The sequence below is a fragment of the Pristiophorus japonicus genome, chromosome 1 (assembly GCF_044704955.1).
Source record: "Pristiophorus japonicus isolate sPriJap1 chromosome 1, sPriJap1.hap1, whole genome shotgun sequence".
Lineage (NCBI taxonomy): Eukaryota > Metazoa > Chordata > Chondrichthyes > Pristiophoridae > Pristiophorus > Pristiophorus japonicus.
The window spans coordinates 130,691,071-130,711,606 of record NC_091977.1 but is presented as its reverse complement, the minus strand read 5'-3'; positions in this window follow the sequence as shown (position 1 = coordinate 130,711,606).

Genomic DNA, 20,536 nt, shown 5'->3' with positions numbered 1-20,536 from the left:
ACTTTGACGAGACCTCTCATTATCTTATATATTTCAATAAGATCACCCCTCATCGTTCTGAACTCCAATGAGTACAGGCCCAACCTACTCAATCTATCTTCATAAGTCAACCCCCTCATCTCCGGAATCAACCTAGTGAACCTTCTCTGAATAGCCTCCAATGCAAGTATATCCTTCCTTAAATACGAAGACCAAAACTGAACGCAGTACTGTAGGTGTGGCCTCACCATTACCCTACACAGTTGTAGCAGTATTTCTTTGCTTTTATACTCCATTCCCCTTGCAATAAAGGCCAACATTCCATTTGCCTTCCTGATTATTTGCAATACCTGCATACTAATCTTTTGTTTTTCAAGTACAAGTATCCTGAGGTCCCTCTTTACTGCAGCACTTTGCAATTTTTCTCCATTTAAATTAGAATTTGTTTTTCTATTTTTTCTGCCAAAGTGGATAACGTCACATTTTCTCACATTATACTCCATCTGCCAAATTTTTGCCCACTCACTTCGCCAGTCTATATCTCTTTGCAGATTTGTTTGTGTTTTCCTCACAATTGGCTTTCCCACCTATCTTTGTAACAGCAGCAAACTTGGCTACATTGCACTCGGTCCCTTCATCCAAGTCATTAATATAGATTTAGTAAATAGTTGAGGCCTCAGCACCGATCCCTGTGGCACCCCACTAGTTATTGTTTGCCAACCGGAAAATGACCCATTTATCCCGACTCTCTGTTTTCTGTTAGTTAGCCAATCCTCTATCCATACTAACATATTACTCCCAACCCCGTGAGCTTTTATCTTGTGCAGTAACCTTTTATGTGGCACCTTATCGAATGCCTTCTGGAAATTCAAATACACCACATCCACTGGTTCCCCCTTATCCACCCTGCTCATTACATCCTCAAAGAACTCCAGCAAATTTGTCAAACATTTCTCTTTCATAAAACCATGTTGACTTTGCTTGATTGAATTATGCTTTTCCAAATGTCCTGCTACTGCTTCCTTAATAATAGACTCCAGCATTTTACCAATGACAGAAGTTAGGCTAACTGGTCTATAGTTTCCTGCTTTCTGTCTGCCCCCTTTTTTAAATAGGGGCGTTACATTTGCGATTTTCCAATCTTCTGGGACCTCCCCAGAATCCAGGGAATTTTGGTAGATTACAACCAATGCATCCACCATATCTGCAGCCACTTCGTTTAAGACCCTAGGATGCAAGTCATCTGGTCCAGGAGACTTGTCCACTTTTAGTCCCATTATTTTACCGAATACTACTTTTTTAGTGATAGTAATTGTTTTTAGTTCCTCCCTTCCTATAGCCCCTTGATTATCCACTATTGGGATATTTTTAGTGTCTTCTACTGTGAAGACCGATACAAAATATTTGTTCAATGTATCTGCCATTTCCCTGTTCGCCCACCTGTGACAAGGACTGTAGTTCTCGTATTGGACTGTTCAGCCATCTAAGGACTCATTTTTAGAGTGGAAGCAAGTCTTCCTCGATTCCGATGGACTGCCTATGATGATGATATTACCCATTATTAATTCTCCAGTCTCACTCTCTAAGGGACCAACATTTACTTTAGCCACACTTTTCCTTTTTATGTACCTGTAGAAACTCTTACTATCTGTTTTTATATTTCGTGCTAGTTTACTTTCATAATCTATCTTCCCTCTCTATCATTTTTTTAGTCGTTCTTTGCTGGCTTTAACAAATTTCTCAATCCTCTGGCCTCCCACTAGTCTTGGCCACATTGTATGCCCTTGTTTTCAATTTGATACCATCCCTTATTTCCTTAGTTAGCCACGGATGGTTATCCCTTCTCTTACAGTCTTCCCTTCTCATTGGGATATTTTTGTTGCAAGTTATGAAATATCTCCTTGAATGTCTGCCACTGCTCATCAACCATTCTATACTTTAATCTATTTTCCCTGTCCACTTTAGCCAACTCTTCCCTCATACCTTTGTAGTCTCCTTTATTTAAGCTTAGGACTCTGGTTTGAGATTCAACTTTCTCACCCTTCAACTGAATTTGAAATTGAACCATGTTATGGTCACTCATTCCTAGAGGATCCTTTACTAGGAGATTGTTTATTAATCATGTCTTATTACACAGTACCAGATCTAAGGTAGCCTGCTCCCTGGTTGGTTCCGCAACATACTGTTCAAGGAAACAATCCCGGATACACTCTATGAACTCTTCCTCAAGGCTACCTTGGCCAATTTGCTTTGTCCAGTCAATATGAAGGTTAAAATCGCCCATGATTATTGCCGTTCCTTTTTTACAAGCCTCCATTATTTCTTGATTTATACTCCATCTAACAGAGTAGCTACTGTTAGGGGGTCTATTGACTATGCTCACCAGTAACTTTTTCCCCTTATTCATCCTTATCTCTACCAAAACTGTTTCAACATCTTGATCCTCTGAGCCAATATCATTTCTGACTAACATACTGATCTCACACTTTATTAGCAGAGCTACCTCACCTCCTTTTCCTTTCTGTCTGTCCTTCTGAATTGTCAAATACCCCTGGAATATTCAGTTCCCAGCCTTAGTCACCTTGCTATCAGATTGCTATCAGATCATACCCATTTGTATCTATTTGTGCTGTCAACTGATCTATTTTGTTACGAATGCTGCGAGCATTCAGATAAAGAGCTTTTAAATTTGTTTTTTAACCATTTTTTCCTGCTTTGACCCCACTTTCTGATATGCTTTTATGTTTATACATTCTGTCCCTTCCTGGCATGCTCTGGTTTACATTTCCCCCATTGCTACCCTGATCTATTGCCTTCTCCTTATTCTTTGACTTTTTTAATTTCTGCTCACTTGAACCCTCCTCCCCCGCTCCCACTAATTAGTTTAAAGCCCTCTCTACAGCCCTAGTTATTTGGTTCGCCAGGACCCTAGTCCCAGCACGGTCTGAGTGGAGCCCGTCCCAACAGAACAGCTCCCACTTACCCAAGTACTGGTGTCCCACGAACCAAAACCCATTTCTCCCACACCAGTCTTTGAGCCACATGTTTAAGTCTCTGATCTTATTTACCCTATGCAAATAGCTCGTGGCTCAGGCAGTAATCCAGAGATTCCCTTTGTGGTTCTGCTTTTTAATTTGCCCCCTCGCTGCTTATAATCCCTTAGCAGAGCCTCTTTCTTTGTCCTACCTATGTCGTTGGTACCCACATGGACCACGACGACTGGATCTTTACCCTCTGACTCCAAGTTCCTCTCCAGCCCTGAAGAGATGTTCTTAACCTTGGCACGGGCAGGCAACACAGCCTTCGGGGCTCACGTTCTCAGCTGCAGAGAACCTTATCTATCCCCCTAATGATACTGTCCTCTACCTTTTTACTGCCCCCCCACTTGAATGGCCCCCTGTACCACAGCACTGTGGTCAGTTTGCTCATCCTCCCTGTAGTCTCTGCTCTCGTCCACTCAGGGAGTAAGTGCCTCGAACCTGTTGGACAAGAGCAAGGGCCGAGGATCCTCCATCACTACATCCTGAGTCCCCATACCTTCCTCACTCGTAGTCACAACCTCCTGCCCCTGACCACGGACTAAATTGAATTAATTAACCTAAGGGATGTGACTGCCTCCTGGAATGCAGCGTCCAGGTAACTCCTCCTCCCTGATGTGTCGTAGTGTCTGCAGCTCGGATTCCAGTTCATCAACACGGAGCCGAAGTCCCAGTCTTTGACAGAAAAAGCACATTAATCACTAGACAATTAAGGAATGCTGATCTGCAACATGAGAGGCTGAGGAACAGGAAACATGGCAAACCTGTTCCTTTCTCACAGATAAACCCCTGACTTAGCTGCCATCTCACAATATGTCTCGATTGTTCTGTTCTCTCTTTGTCGCTAGTGAACACATAGGGGTCTTCCCAAATACAATTTGCTTCCTAGAAACATAGAAACATAGAAAATAGGTGCAGGAGTAAGCCATTCGGCCCTTCGCGCCTGCACCGCCATTCAATAAGATCATGGCTAATCATTGCTTCAGTACCCCTTTCCCGCCTTCTCTCCATACCCCTTGATCCCCTTAACCGTAAGGGCCATATCGAACTTCCTCTTGAATATATCCAATGAACTGCGGCAGGGAATTCCATAGGTTAACAACTCTCTGAGTGAAGAAGTTTCTCCTCATCTCAGTCCTAAATGGCCTACCCCTTATCCTAAGACTATGTCCCCTGGTTCTGGACTTCCCCAACATTGGGAACATTCTTCCCGCATCTAACTTGTCCAGTCCCATCAGAATTTTATATGTTTCTATGAGATCCCCTCTCATCCTTCTAAACTCCAGTGAATAAAGGCCCAGTTGATCCAATCTCTCCTCATAGGACAGCCCAGCCATCCCTGGAATCAGTCTGGTGAACCTTCGCTGCACTCCCTCAATAGCAAGAATGTCGTTCCTCAGACTAGGAGACCAAAACTGAACACAATATTCCAGGTGAGGCCTCACTAAGGCCCTATACAACTGCATAAAGACCTCCCTGCTCCTATACTCAAATCCCCTAGCTATGAAGGCCAACATACCATTTGCCTTCTTTACCGCCTGCTGTACCTGCGTGCCCACTTTCAGTTACTAATGAACCATGACACCCAGGTCTCGTTGCACCTCCCCTTTTCCTAATCTGCTGCCATTCAGATAATATTCTGCCTTCGTGTTTTTGCCCCCAAAATGGATAACCTCACATTTATCCACATTATACTGCATCTGCCATGCATTTGCCCACTCACCTAACCTGTCCAAGTCACCCTGCAGCCTCTTAGCGTTCTCCTCACAGCTAACACCACCACCCAGTTTAGTGTCATCTGCAAACTTGGAGCTATTACACTCTATTCCTTCATCTAAGTCGTTAATGTATATTGTAAAGAGCTGGGGTCCCAGTACTGACCCCTGCGGCACTCCACTAGTCACTGCCTGCCATTCTGAAAAGGACCCATTTATCCTGACTCTCTGCTTCCTGTCTGCCAATCAGTTCTCTATCCACGCCAGTACATTACCCCCAATACCATGCGCTTTGATTTTGCACACCAATGTCTTGTGCGGGACCTTGTCAAAACCTTTTGAAAGTCCAAATACACCACATCCACTGGTTCTCCCTTGTCCACTCTGCTAGTTACATTCTCAAAAAATTCCAGAAGATTCGTCAAGCATGATTTCCCTTTCATAAATCCATGCTGACTTGGTCCGATCCTGTCACTGCTTTCCAAATGCGCTGCTATTTCATCCTTAATGATTGATTCCAACATTTTCCCCACTACCGATGTCAGGCTAACCGGTCTATAATTACCCATTTTCTCTCTCCCTCCTTTCTTAAAAAGTAGCTACCCTCCAATCTATAGGAACTGATCCAGATTCGATAGACTGTTGGAAAATGATCACCAATGCATCCACTATTTCTATGGCCACTTCCTTAAGTACTCTGGGATGCAGACTATCAGGCCCTGGGGATTTACCGGCCTTCAATCCCATCAATTTCCCTAACATAATTTCCCACCTAATAAGGATATCCTTCAGTTTCTCCTTCTCACTAGTCCCACTGTCCCCTATTACATTCGGAAGGTTATTTGTATCTTCCTTCGTGAAGACAGAACCGAAGTATTGGATCAATTGGTCTGCTATTTCTTTATTCCCCATTATAAATTCACCTGAATCCAACTGCAAGGGACCTACGTTTATCTTTACTAATCTTTTTCTCTTCACATATCTATGGAAGCTTTTGCAGTCAGTTTTTATGTTCCCCGCAAGCTTCCTCTCGTACTCTATTTTTCCCCTCTTAATTAAACCCTTAGTCCTCCTCTGCTGAATTCTAAATTTCTCCCAGTCCTCAGGTTAGTTGCTTTTTCTAGTCAATTTATATGCTTGGCTTTAACAATATCCTTAATTTCCCTTGTTAGCTATGGTTGAGCCACCTTCCCTGTTTTATTTTTACTCCAGACAGGGATATACAATTGCTGAAGTTCATCCATGTGATCTTTAAATGTTTGCCATTGCTTATTCACCATCAACCCTTTAAGTATCCTTTGCCAGTCTATTCCAGCCAATTCCCGCCTCATACCGTCGAAGTTACCTTTCCTTAAGTTCAGGACCCTAGTTTCCAAATTAACTTGGTCACTCTCCATCTTAATAAGGAATTCTACCATATTATGGTCACTCTTCCCCAAGGGGCCTCGCACAACAAGATTGCTAATTAGTCCCTTCTCATTACACATCACTTAGTCTAGGATGGCCAGCTCCCTGGTTGGTTCCTCGCCATATTGGTCTAGAAAACCATCTCTAATATACTCCAGGAAATCCCTCCCCGCATTTCTACCAGTTAGGTTAGCCCAGTCAATATGTAGATTAAAGTCACCCATGATTACTACTGTACCTTTATTGCACACATCTCTTATTTTTTGTTTGATGCTGTATCCAAGTGGATATTTTTGCTGTCTAAAAATACATATTGTTCGCAACATTGGTTTTTCCAGATGGTAAAACTTGCTAAAAGCTACACTGTATAAAATAATTATACGTAATTATTTTCCTTCATCACCTGTCTTCTTCTCTTTTGGAGTTGAGGCCAAGATCAGATCAGCTATGATCTTATTAAATGGCGGAGCAGGCTCGAGGGGCCAAATGGCCTACTCCTGCTCCTATTTCTTATGTTCTCCACCCTTTCCCTCAAGCCCACTCAATTTAGAGATCAGAGGAAAGGGTTATGGGAATGCATAATAAATCTACTTTCTTTTAACAATTTACCACTTATAAGCCAATTCTGGCTTTCATTTTTTTTTGTTATTAAGCATTGTTGTATTTGGAGAGGGACAGGAATCTTGTCCCAATGTTATATACAGGCACTTTCACACCACAGAAATGCATGTTGTTGTAAATCATATTGAATGTTTGGGACACATTTTCTTCACTTATTAATGACAGGATTTGATGATAAAGTTCAGATAATTCTTCAGCTGCTCTAAGATTAGAATCAGATGTATGAGACTATTTCCTAATCACTCTTCTTGCATTAAAATCCAACTCCAAACATAACTCAAAAATAGAAAATCTTGATGTAAATATATAATTTTCCACAATTGCATTGTTTTTAATGTTTGCCATACTGAAACTGGTCCAATTTAGAGAACAGCAGCAGATTTTAAACCCCTAAGCACTTTTATGAAAAAATATGTTTCTGTTTAGTGTTTTCTGTTATTTTTGGTCTGGATTTGAAATACCGAATGAATTATTAACTGGACTATGGTACAAAGATGTGCAAAATGAGATATTTTTAACTGCAATTTATAGAATTCCTGACTGGCGTGCAACATTCTTGACAAACTAGTTATGTGTCTATGGTATTGTGTTTGCTGTTTGATTGAAGCTTTGGAATACAGCGTGTGTGCCTATTTTAGAATGGGAGTGTTTGGTTGTTATTGGAGACTATGACTTGAGAAAGATCAACTTGCCATGTATAACAGGAAAGAGCACTTTGTCATTCTGAGTGAGGAAGTAATTTGCATTCAAAGAATTTTTATTAATCACAAATACCTCTGTACATTATAAGGAGTGAAGGATTAATGTTCCTCATTCCGCTCTGGCAATTTGAAAATGGTTACTACATGTCATGATTCTTGTGTTTTCATGGCAACCTTCTACTTGCTTTGAAGATGACTAGTTTCAATTTGTTGTTTGTATTATGCATCCAACAACTTTGAGAGCTGTCATGTGAAGATGCGTTCAAATGATACAGTCTGTAGCGTATTTTCCTAAACCACATATGCTTGTGGTAAATGAGGCAAAGACATGCAAATGTAGTATATGAAAGAATAAGTTGTGTTGTTAAAAGTTCTTCACGTCTTTAGCCAACAACAGCAGCTGTTTTTCTTTCCTTTCTGAGCAGGGCTCTGGTTATTCAACTGTGTTTTTTGGCTTTCTGTCAAAAAAACTAGGAATAACACACCTGTCAGCACTTGGAAAACTATAGTAACATAATTGTTTTAATTTTTCAAGCATATTTACTAATGTATATTAGTTTATGAATTTCCCTCTCTCTATCTCTCCCCAGCTGGCTTATTAAGTGCAAATGCTCTCATCCAGCAGGTGAGCTGGCTTTGCGTTTTCCTTACTAAGCTCCTTTATCACTATAGAAATCGTGCTGATCTTAAGTGGTTTGATTCTCTTTGAGGTGGCTTATGTGTGAATCATCTATTTGTGTGCCAGGCAATTGTTTAATTCATGAACGAGCTGTTTCTCTTTTCTCTCCTTTTATTGGTCAAACTGAGGCTTTGTTCACAACCTCAACATTTCCCTGAAAGCGATATAATTCCCATGTTTAAACTCGTGTTTGATGAGCGCAAAATTCCCATTTTTTTCTCTTTCCTCCCAGTGGATTAGGTATTTTAAGAAGCCCGGCTTCTTTGGCCTTTGTATTCTACAATTCATCAGCTGTCAAAGAATCTGAACTGTCTCAGCACATTAAAAGTTGGACATGTTGTTTGGAATAGTATAGGCTAACGATGTTATGGTTAAAACCAAAGATAGGAATAAAGTTTAAAGAGACAAAGCTTTCATAGCTTCTAATGAAGGTATTGAAAAGTTTGGGAAAGGGATACACTAAATTTAAGCTGCATTTTCCTTACAATTCTGTTGCTGGCAGCATCCTTGACTTTAGTCACAGTATGGTAATATAAATGAGCTGGAATTAATGCCTCTGACAGCATTTAATACCATTCAAGGGATGGATTTTCTCTGCATCAGCAAAGGCACAGAGCAGCTGGATGCTGCATTCTGCCATTTTTTTCAGCCTGCTAGTAAACTGACTCGGCTAGAAATTCGGTTCTCGCCGATAATTATATGTTTTCACCCAAATTATCGTTATGACAACGCTATCGCTATGAGGCAGTAAATTCAGGCTTTAATTTGCACAGTGGTAAAAATCGGCTTTGCACGAGGATTCGTGGCGCAAACCGGGAATATTCTGCAACTTTACTCCGAGGCCGATACCGCTGCGAGTTGGGCCTAAGAAGGGCGGAAAATAACAGAAAATAAATTGCAAAAAATTACAAAACATTCACAAGACACTTAACTAGCGAATCACTGCAAAACAATTAAAAAAATAAATACATTAACATATCTTTTTTGCAGGTCTTCATACTTACCGCTGATTTAAGGGCTGAAACACAGCTCTTTCCTTGGCGTTTTTTTCGGCCTAAAGATAGGTACACTCAGTCTGAGCCAAATTTTTGGCGAAAGTGATATTTCGAGTCTCGCACGGCGGCGCTCCTCTCTCCAGTGGTATTTGAAAAGTGCCGCCACAAGACTTCTCTGAATTTCTCGCAGCACCGTTTTTCATCCAAAACAGCAAAATGTCACCAAAAAAACAGGCTCGAGGTTGGCGAATTTTTAGCCCACATTCAGCCTGCCTGTACAAGCCTCTGATGTGGACATTGTGCAACTCTTCAATGTGGAATTTCCCCTGACATCAGAGATGGTGTGGGCCTAAAACTGCAGTGTAAACAGGGTAGATTCTGAGATATTTGAAATAGAATATCATAGAAACATAGAAACGTCGAAAATAGGAGCAGGAGTAGGCCTTTCAGCCCTTCGAGTCTGCACCGCCATTCAATATGATCATGGCTGATCCTCTATCTCAACACCATATTCCCGCTTTTTCCCCATACTCCTTGATGCCTTTAGTTTCCAGAAATTTATCTATCTCCCTCTTAAATATATTCAGTGACTTGGCCTCCACAGCCTTCTGTGGTAGAGAATTCCACAGGTTCACCACCCTCTGAGTGAAAATATTTCTCCTCATCTCGGTCCTAAATTTCCTACCCCGTATCCTGAGACTGTGACCCCTTGTTCTAGACTTCCCAGCCAGAGGAAACATCCTCCCCGCATCCATTCTATCCAACCCAGTCAGAATTTTATACGTTTCAATGAGATCCCCTCTCATTCTTCTAAACTCTAGTGAATACAGACCTAGTCAACCCAATCTCTCCTCATACGACACTTTTCTACAATAGATTTTTAGGTGAGAAAGGTTAGTGCCAGAAAATGAAACACTTCCTCATACTTAGCATCCAATGCCAGAGTCAAGCATGCCCAGGTCAGGGACTGCTACTTTAGGTGCAGAGAACTGGGAGCCTTACACTCCGCTCTGGGGGATGGGGTTGCTTCGGAACGTTGTCAGTGATTATTTTGGGGGACGGGACGGGGAGGGGAAGACAGAGCCTTTCACAATCTCAGGATGTAATATAATATAGCAGAATATAAGATCTCCTTTCAAATGACATTCTGTAGAAAAGTGTTTACCAAACACTCAGGTACAATGATGCATTCATGCCAAAATTCATCATTTGCACACAATGTTATATGTCATCTGTTCTCCCTGTCCAGGTATAAAAACAATGCATGATAGTCTCATTGCTAAACATCCCACAGTATGGGCATGGTAGTTTCCCACAAGTGCTATCTTTCAGTTGTGTGATCCTGCAGTTATGGGATATCATCACCATGCTTATCAATGAGCAAACTAACCTTGATTTAGTAGCTCATTTCTAAACCAGATATAGGAGCCAAATCTCAAAGTTGCACTGCCACACTATGCATCCTAGCCAGTCGTTTATTCAGACACTTACCAGGCTTATCATCTTTTAGGTCAATTATTCTCAGCTAGGTGTCCTATTACTTCAGAAGAGTTCTTTACAGACATATTGCCAGCCATGCTATCAGTTCAAATCTGTCTCACACCCACATCACTGAATGTATTATCAGTTCTGATAAGTGCTGTTTACTGTATTCCAAGTATTGGTCAATTAGTTAGTCAATCATATCTGCTTCCAGTCTTTTTTTAACTCCTGACACTGCACTAATCCTCAAGAGCAATCCCACTTGCCTTTGATCCAAAGTTCAGGGTCTAGATTCCAATTTTTTTTTAATGTTTTATTATGGTTCATGCTAAATTTATTGCCTATCTTCATCATTGAGAATGTGATTATTCGATAAAAGACATAGTACCTGATAATTCAAATCTCACTGGCAATATTTGTGAAGAACTTATCAGGACTAATAGTGTGACGAGTCATGTGAGACTGATTTGGATGGTTTGTGAATGATAACATGGGAGACTGATCTCTACTTATTACAGAAATTTTGTTTACAACCCGATACTGTGTTAACAGGTGTGCCAAGACAGGAGAGAGCTCGAAATGCTTCACAATAGTTGGCAAGGGAGGTATGATGAATGGCCTTTCTCGTGCCTTCTCAGGTATTACTATCCATTTTATGTAAGCGCTACAACTTAATGGGGCCAAGATTCAGCCTGAGTTGCTCCTGTTTTTTTGGAGGAACTGGTTTAGAATGGAGTATATTAGAAATTGCAATTCTCGGCATTTAGTTTGCTCCAGTTCTAGTCAGTTAGAACAGTTTCAGTTTGGAACAGATTTTTTTTTTCAAAATGGGGCGTGTCCGGCCACTTACGCCTGTTTTGAAAGTTTAGGCAGTGAAAACTTACTCCAAACTAACTTAGAATGGAGTAAGTGTACGCTCAGAAAAACCTTGCCTACACTTAGAAAATCAGGCGTAGGTTACAAATCAGGTGTAAGGAATGGGGGGGGGGTTTAAAGGGAAGTTTACAAACATTAAACACTTCAGTTTTACAAATAAAGAGCCATGATCAATAATAAATGATAAATACATCAATAAATCAACCAATAAATCAATCAAAAAAAATTAATAAAAAATAAAAAAAATTAAAAAATCAATAAATAAAACATGTTCTACTTACCGACTGCAGCACCGGGAGCCCTCCAACAGCATGCTAGGAGGCCCCCGCCCCCCCAGGTGTGTCTCTGTCAGTGTCTCTATCTCTCTGTCTGTCTGTGTGTGCCTCTCTCACTCTCTGTCTGCCAGTGTCTATGTTTCTGACAGCGAGGGTAGAGGGAGGGGGGAGTGGAGGGAGGGGGAGGTGGGGACGGAGAGGGAGGGGAGGGGGAGGGAGGAAAGAAGGAGGGAGGGGGAGGGAGGAAAGAAGGAGGGAGGGGGAGGGAGGAAAGAGAGAGGGAGGGAGGGAGAAGGGAGGGAGAGGGAGAAGGGAGGGAGAGAGGAGAGGAGAGGGAGGCTGAACGGGCACGGCCTGGCCAGGCCCGATTTCGGGCGGGGCCCGCCCCCAGCACCGGAGTTAAAGATAGGTGACCGGGGGTCGGGTCGGGTCGGGTCGGGTCCTGGGGGTGGCGGGTGGGGGGGGGGGGTCGGGTCGGGTCCTGGGGGGGGTGGGTGGGTCGGGTCGAATCCGGAGCGGGAGTCGGGTCGGGAGCTTGGGGTGGTGGTGTTTGAGAGAGCCAGCTGAAGGGAGGAAGCAGGAGCTGGGCGTGGGAGGCAGCCTGATCCACACTGGCCCAGTGAAGCCATTCGGCCGGGGCTAGGAGCTGCGTGCTTCGGGCCCCTCCCACACAGTTTTGGGCTCCTGGAGCTACTGCACATGCGCACCCACTGTAGCGCGCATCTGCAGAGGTCCCAGCACTGTTTGCAGTGCAGGAACCTGGCTCCGCCCCCCCTACAGCTCGTGCTGCGCCGCGCCCAGCTCCAGAGGACCAGCAGGGAGCCGGAGAATTGGTAAGTAGTTTTTAGGCACACTTTCGAGCGTGAAAAACGGGCGTCCAGGTCGGGGCTGCGCCGTTCTAGGCGCGACCCAAAACTTGGGCCCACAATTAGCAAAATCAATTTAGTGAAGGTTTGTAGGGTCTGCAGTAAAAGTCATTCTCGTATTTTGTTTTGTTTATTAGGAAGAAAAGAAAGAGCTTGCATTTATTCAGTGCCTTTTAAGTCCTCCTGATGTTCCAAAGTGTTTCACAGCTATTGAAGTGCTTTTGAAGGAAAGAAAGAACATTTTAATATTGTGCACTTCACAGACAATTAATTACTTTTGCTGTGTAGTCACTGTTGCTTTATAGACATAGCACATAGTACATAGCAAGCTCTCGCAAACAGCAATGAGACAAATGATCAGGTAATCTATTTTTGGTGGCATTGTTTGAAGGAGGAATGTTGGGAAGGATACCTCCTTGCTCTTTTGCTAATAGTGCCATTTTTTTTTTTTCCATTCATCTGAATAGGCAGACAGGCTTATTGGAAAGACAGCACCTCTGACAATGTAGCACTCCTTCTCTCAGTGCTGCACTAAAGTGTCAGTCTAGGTTATGTGCCCAGCCCTGGAGTAGCAATTGAACCCACGACCTTCTAATTCAGAGGCAAGAGTGGTACCACTGAGTCAAGGCTGGCACTCCAATCTTTATTGTAAATTAGAAGGAAAGTCCCACTGTAGCCACACAAGGTACTTTAAAGTGGTCAGTTATACAGCAATCTTGGCAGAGGCCTGGGACAGCAACCTGGTCAGTCAGCCAGAGGCTCTGGAGGGTCAGGAGCAAGAATAAATAATGAATACCCTATAAAAGATTATTGGGGTGAAATTGAGTTTGCCATTATAATGGGGTGCAAATGAGTGCTGTTAAGGTCGGGAGCAGCCAGCGGGAGCGGGAGGCTCGAGGCCTATAAAAGGCCAGCGGCAGCTGGAGGAGCAGCAGTCGGGAGAGGCCAGCGGGAGCGGTAGGCTCGAGGCATATAAAAGGCCAGCAGCAGTCGGAGTAGCAGCAGTCGGGAGGAGCTTGCTGGTGCAGGGACAAAAGGCAAAATAGAAGTAAAAAGAAATCGAAGTGTGGCGTCACAGCCAAGCGGGTAAGTGATTGGCTGGTTGATTAGTGAGTATTTTTTCTTTTTCTTTTTCTTTTCTTATCAGTAGGAATCCTTTGGCATTGTTTCCAAATGAAGTTAATCTAAGGGTTAAGTCATAGCAGGAGAGCACAGAGCCATGTAATGCTCCTCCTGTGCTATGTGGGAAGTCAGGGACACTTCCAGTGTCCCTGGCCACTACGTGTGTGGAAAGTGTGTCGAGCTGCAGCTCCTGTCAGACCGCATTGCGGCACTGGAGCTGCGCATGGATTCACTCTGGAGCATCCATGATGCTGAGGACATCGTGGATAGCACATTTAGTGAGCTGGTCACACCGCAGGTAAAGGTTACACAGGCAGATAGGGAATGGGTGACCATCAGGTAGAGCAAGAGAAGGAAGGTAGTGCAGGGCTCCCCTGCGGTCACTTCCCTCCAAAACAGATATACCATTTTGGATACTGTTGAGCGAGGCGGCTCATCAGGGGAAGGCAGCAGCAGCCAAGTTCATGGCACCAGGGATGACTCTGCTGCACAGGAGAGCATGAAAAAGAGTGGGAGAGCTATAATGGTAGGGGATTCTATTGTAAGGGGAATAGATAGGCATTTCTGCAGCCACAAACGAGACTCCAGGATGGTATGTTGCCTCCCTGGTGCAAGGGTCAAGGATGTCTCGGAGCGGCTGCAGAGCATTCTGGAGGGGGAGGGTGAACAGCCAGTTGCCCTGGTGCATATAGGTACCAATGATATAGGTAGAAAATGGGATGAGGTCCTACAAGCTGAATTTAGGGAGCTAGGAGCTAAATTAAAAAGTAGGACCTCAAAAGTAGTAATCTCAGGATTGCAACCAGTGCTAGTTAGAGTAGGAATTGCAGGATAGTTCAGATTAATACGTGGCTTGAGGAATGGTGCTAGGGGGAGGGATTCAAATTCCTGGGACATTGGATCCGGTTCTGGGGGAGGTGGGACCAGTACAAACCGGACGGTCTGCACCTGGGCAGGATCGGAACCGATGTCCTAGGTGGAGTGTTTGCAAGTGCTGTTGGGGAGATTTAAATAATATGGCAGGGGAATGGGAATCTATGCAGGGAGACAGAGGGTAGTAAAAAGGGGGCAGAAACAAAAGGTAGGAAGGAGAAAAGTAAGAGTGGAGGGCAGAGAAATCAAGGACAAAAATCAAAAATGGGCCATATTATAACATAATTCTAAAAGGACAAAGAGTGTTTAAAAAAAACAGCCTGAAGGCACTGAGTCCCAATGCAAGCATTCGTAATAAGGTGGATGAATTAACTCCGCAGATAGCTGTTAATGGATATGATGTAATTGCGATTACGGAGACATGGCTCCAGGGTGACCAAGGCTGGGAACTCAACATCCAGCCTTTTGAAAGTCTAAATACACCACATCCCTGGCTCCCCTTTGTCCACTCTACTAGTTACATCCTCAAAAAATTCTAGAAGATTTGTCAAGCATAATTTCCCTTTCATAAATCCATGCTGACTTGGACCGATCCTATCACTGCTTTCCAAATGCGCTGCTATTACATCTTTAATAATTGATTCCAACATTTTACCCACTACTGATGTCAGGCTAACTGGTCTGTAATTCCCCATTTTCTCTCTCCTTTTTTAAAAAGTTGTGTTACATTAGCTACCCTTCAGTCCATAGGAACTGATCCAGAGTCTATAGAATGTTGGAAAATGATCACCAATGCATCCACTATTTCGAGGGCCACTTCCTTTAGTACTCGGGATGCAGACTTTCAGGCCCTGGGGATTTATTGGCCTTCAATCCCATCAATTTTCTGAACACAATTTGCTGACTAATAAGGATTTCCTTTAGATCCTCCTTCTCGCTTGATCCTCGGTCCCCTAGTATTTTCGGAAGGTTATTTCTGTCTTCCTTAGTGAAGACAGAACCAAAGTATTTGTTCAATTGGTCTGCCATGTTCTTGTTCTCCATTATGAATTCACCTGATTCTGACAGCAAGGGACCTACATTAGTCTTCACTAATCTTTTTCTCTTCACATATTTTTGAAGCTTTTGCAGTCAGTTTTTATGTTCCGTGCAATCTTAGTCTCATATTCTATTTTCTCCCTCCTAATTAAACCCTTAGTCCTCCTCTGCTGAATTCTAATTTTCTCCCAGTCCTCAGGTTTGCTGCTTTTTTGGGCCAATTTATATGCCTCTTCCTTGGATTTAACTCTATCCCTAATTTTCCTTGTAAGCCATGGTTGAACCACCTTCACCGTTGTATTTTTACACCAGACAGGGATGTACAATTGTTGAAATTCATTCATGTGATCTTTAAATGTCTGCCATTGCCTATCCACCATCAACCCTTTAAGTATCATTCACCAGTCGAACCTAGCCAATTCATGTCTCATACCATCGGAGTTGCCTTTAAGTTCAGGATTCGAGTCTCTGAATTAACTGCGTTACTATCCATCTTAATGAAGAATTCTACCATATTATGGTCACTCTTCCCTAAGGGGCGTCGCATAACAAGATTGCTAATTAATCGTCTCTCATTATACAACACCCAGTCTAGGATGGCCTGCTCTCTAGTTGGATCCTCGACATAATGGTCTAGAAAACCATCCCTTATACACTCCAGGAAATCCTCCTCCAACGTATTGCTACCAGTTTGGTTAGCCCAATCTATATGTAGATTAAAGTCACTCATGATAACTGCAGTACCTTTATTGCACACATCCCTAATTTCCTGTTTGATGCTGTCCCCAACCTCACTATGACTGGTGGTCTGTACACAACTCCCACTAGCGTTTTCTGCCCTTTGGTATTCCGCAGCTCTACCGATCAGATTCCACATCATCCAAGCTAATGTCCTTCCTTACTATTGTGTTAATCTCCTCTTTAACCAGCAACACTAACCCACCTCCTTTTCCTTTCAATCTCTCTTTCCTGAATATTGAATACCCCTGGATGTTGAGTTCTCAGCCTTGGTCACCCTGGAGCCATGTCTTCGTAATCCCAATTACATCATATCATTTAACAGCTATCTGCACAGTTAATTCATCCACCTTATTACGAATGCGCCTCCCATTGAGACACAGAGCCTTCAGGCTTGACTTTTTAACACTCTTTGTCCTTTTAGAATTATTTTGTAATGTGGCCCTTTTTCATTTTTGCCTTTGATTTTTCTGCCCTCCACTTCTACTTTTCTCCTTTATACCTTTTGCTTCTGACCCCATTTTACTTCCCGCTGTCTCCCTGCATAGGTTCCCATTCCCCTGCCCTACTAGTTTAAATCTTCCCCAATAGCACTAGCAAACACTCCCCCTAGGGCATTGGTTCCGCAAGTTTCAGTGCTGGGACCCCAGCTATTTACAATATATTAATGATTTAAATAAAGGAATTGAATATAATATCTCCAAGTTTGCAGATGATACTAAGCTGGGTGGCAGTGTGAGCTGTGAGGAGGATGCCATGAGGCTGCAGGTGATTTGGACAGGTTAGGTAAGTGGACAAATGCATGGCAGATGCAGAATAATGTGGATAAGTATGAGGTTATCCACTTCGGGGGCAAAAACACGAAGGCAGATTATTATCTAAATGCTGACAGATTAGTAAAAGGGGAGGTGCAACGAGACCTGGGTGTCATGGTACATCAGTCATTGAAATTAGGTATGCAGGTTCAGCAGGCAGTTAAGAAAGCAAATGGCACGTTGGCCTTCATAGCGAGAGTATTTGAGTATAGGAGCAGGGAGGTCTTGCTGCAGTTGTACAGGGCCTTGGTGAGACCACACCTTGAGTGTTGTGTGCAGTTTTGGTCTCCTAATCTGAGGAAGGACATTCTTGCTATTGAAGGAGTGCAGCGAAGGTTCACCAGACTGATTCCTGGGATGGCAGGACTGACATTTGAAGAAAGACTGGATCGACTAGGCTTATATTCACTGGAATTTAGAAGAATGAGAGGGGATCTCATAGAAACATAAAATTCTGATGGGATTGGACAGGTTAGATGGAGGAAGAATGTTCCCGATGTTGGGGAAGCCCAGAACCAGGGGTCCCAGTCTAAAGATAAGGGGTATGCCATAGAGGACCGAGATGAGGAGAAACTTTTTCACCCAGAGAATTGTGAACCTATGGAATTCTCTACAACAGAAAATTGTGGGTCTAGTTCGTTGGATATATTCAAAAGGGAGTTAAGATGTGACCCTTACGGCTAAAGGGATCATGGGGTATGCAGTGAAGGCAGGAGTGGGGTACTGAAGTGCATGATAAGCCATGATCATATTGAATGGTGATGCAGGCTCAAAGGGCTGAATGGCCTGCTCCTGCACTTATTTTCTATGTTTCTATGTTTCTATGTTTCTAATGGCCTGTGCCCGGAGATCGTGATGTCATTGCCGTGTACATCATAACCTGTTAGCGCCCCGGCCCCGAAATTGGCTTTCGCCTCCTGCAGCAACGTGGAGCGATAACAGCGACAGCTTCAGGTGCTGCGTATCGGGCGGCTGGCCTCTACCAGGGTGAAAGTTAAAGGGGTGGTGGCTGAGTGCAGAAAAAAAACTTTCTGTTGCCGCTCCTCATGTGGTTTCTTCTGCTTGCGTGCTGGGTGATCGTGTGGCACCCCCGCTCCCTAGTGGTCCAGATAAGTGCCTTCTTCTTTTGCAGAGTTGGCAACATGAACCCTTCCCTTTAATTGAGGGAAGGGCCCTTCAGACATGTCAGCACTGCGTAGCCAAGTGCTTAGCGCTGCTGAGGCGTCCGCACCATTACCGCCCCAGGACGGAAGGGTGCGGTACCCTGAATTTCGAGAGAGAGAGAGAGAGGGCGAGACTTCTGCCCCAAGCGCTAAGCCTTGCGCCTCCCGAATGTTATTGTCCACAACCTGGGTGACACCAAATTTCTCCCCCTGATTAAATCGTGAGGCTTTTTTCAAATCAGTTTAGGTATCAGTGCGAAAACCAACCTCTAACATTGGCCTACCATGCAAACGGTCACTTATGATAAAAATGGAGAGAATAATACAGATAAAAACAGAAATATATAAAGTATAGAAGGAAAACAAAAATAACAATTCGGAAGGTCAGAAGCTGGGTATTCTGCGGCAAGTGTCTCACCTCCTGGCTTCCCAAAGCCTTTCCACCATCTACAAGGCACAAATCAGGGGTGTGATGGAATACTCTCCACTTGCCTGGATGAGTGGAACTCCAACACTCAAGAAGCTTGACACCATCCAGGACAAAGCAGCCTGCTTTATTGGCACCCCATCCAACAACTTAAACATTCACTCCCTCCACCACCAGCGCACCGTGTCTGTAGTGTGTACCATCTACAAAATGCACTGCAGCAACTCGCCAAGACTTCTTTGACAGCACTTCCTAAACCCACGACCTCTAACACCTGGAAGGATAAGGGCAGCAGGCGCATGGGAACACCACCACCTCCAAGTTCCCCTCCAAGTCACACACCATCCTGACTTGGTAATTTCTCATCATTCTTTCATCGTCGCTGGGTAAAAAACTTTGTACTCCCTACTTCCCTACCTAACTGTGGGTGTACCTTTGCCACACGGACTGCAGCGGTAGAGTGAGAGATATGTCAGGCCATGAGGTTACAGATTGTGGTGAAATATAATTATTCTGCTGCTGATGGCCTACAGCACCACATTGTTGCCTCATCGACCACATAAGTCAACCTGCAGCAGATGCTTGTATTAAGCAAGTGATATGCATTATATTTGCGATTGGCATCACCTTCCTGGTAGAAAGGAGGAATCAGCTGATAGAATGAAAAGCTTTCACTGGGTGGCAGAGTTCCCTTCAGTATAGGGTATCATAGATATGAGCATCAGGGCTTCACAATTGATCTACACGAGCAGCTGACAGTACACAATTAATATTCAAGTTGTATGTACCCACAGAAAAATAATTTTGGATGTTAGTGATTGTTATCCAAGAAGCAAACATGATGCCTTCATAATACAGTAATTCACCATGCACACATGGTAATGGTTTACCCTAAGGTTATTGCTGGACCTATTTTTCTTCTCGGTATATATGGATGATTTAGACTTGGGCATAAGGTGTACAACTTTGAAATTTGCTGACACATAAATAGGGAGAAATAATGAGCACTATAAAATGTAACACCGCTATTCAGCAAATGTAATCCCGCTATTTAAGAAAGGAGGGAGAGAGAAAATGGAACTATAGGCCAGTTGGCCTGACATAAGTTGACAACAGGGAAAATGCTGGAATCCATTATTAAGGAAGTGGTAACAGGGCATTTAGAAAAGGGAATGACTATTTGTCCTGCAATTTTTCTGTCCTTCTGCGCCTGCGCCCTCTTGAGACTCTGCTCCCGATGCCTCCCGCCCGAAACCGGAACTGGAAGTAGGGCCTCGAACCGGAAGTGGGACCCCACAATCAGTTCGACCAAGTTGTTGCTCCACAGGTTGTTCGACCGATCTGCTGATCCTCTTCGAGCCTGCTCCTCCGACTGACCGCCGACTGAGCCTTCCGCCGAGCCCCGCGCCTACCGTGAGCCATGAGTCCCGAGCGGTGGCGGCAGGCGGCCAGGGAGGGGAGAGAGGGAGAGAGAGCCTGGGGGAGGGGGCGGCGAGAGAGATTGTGAGGGGGGTGGAGGGAGAGAATGAGAGAGAGCCTGGGGATGAGGGAAGAGAGAGAGTGAGAGAGCTTGGGGGTCGGGGGGTGGAGAGAGAGAGAGAGAGCCTGGGGGTGTGGGGGTGGGAGAGAGAGAGAGAGCGCTTGGGGGGTGAGAGATAGAGGCTGGCGGGGGGGAAGGGGGGAAGAGAGAGAGTCACGGGAGGGGGGAATCGGAGGGGAGAGGGGG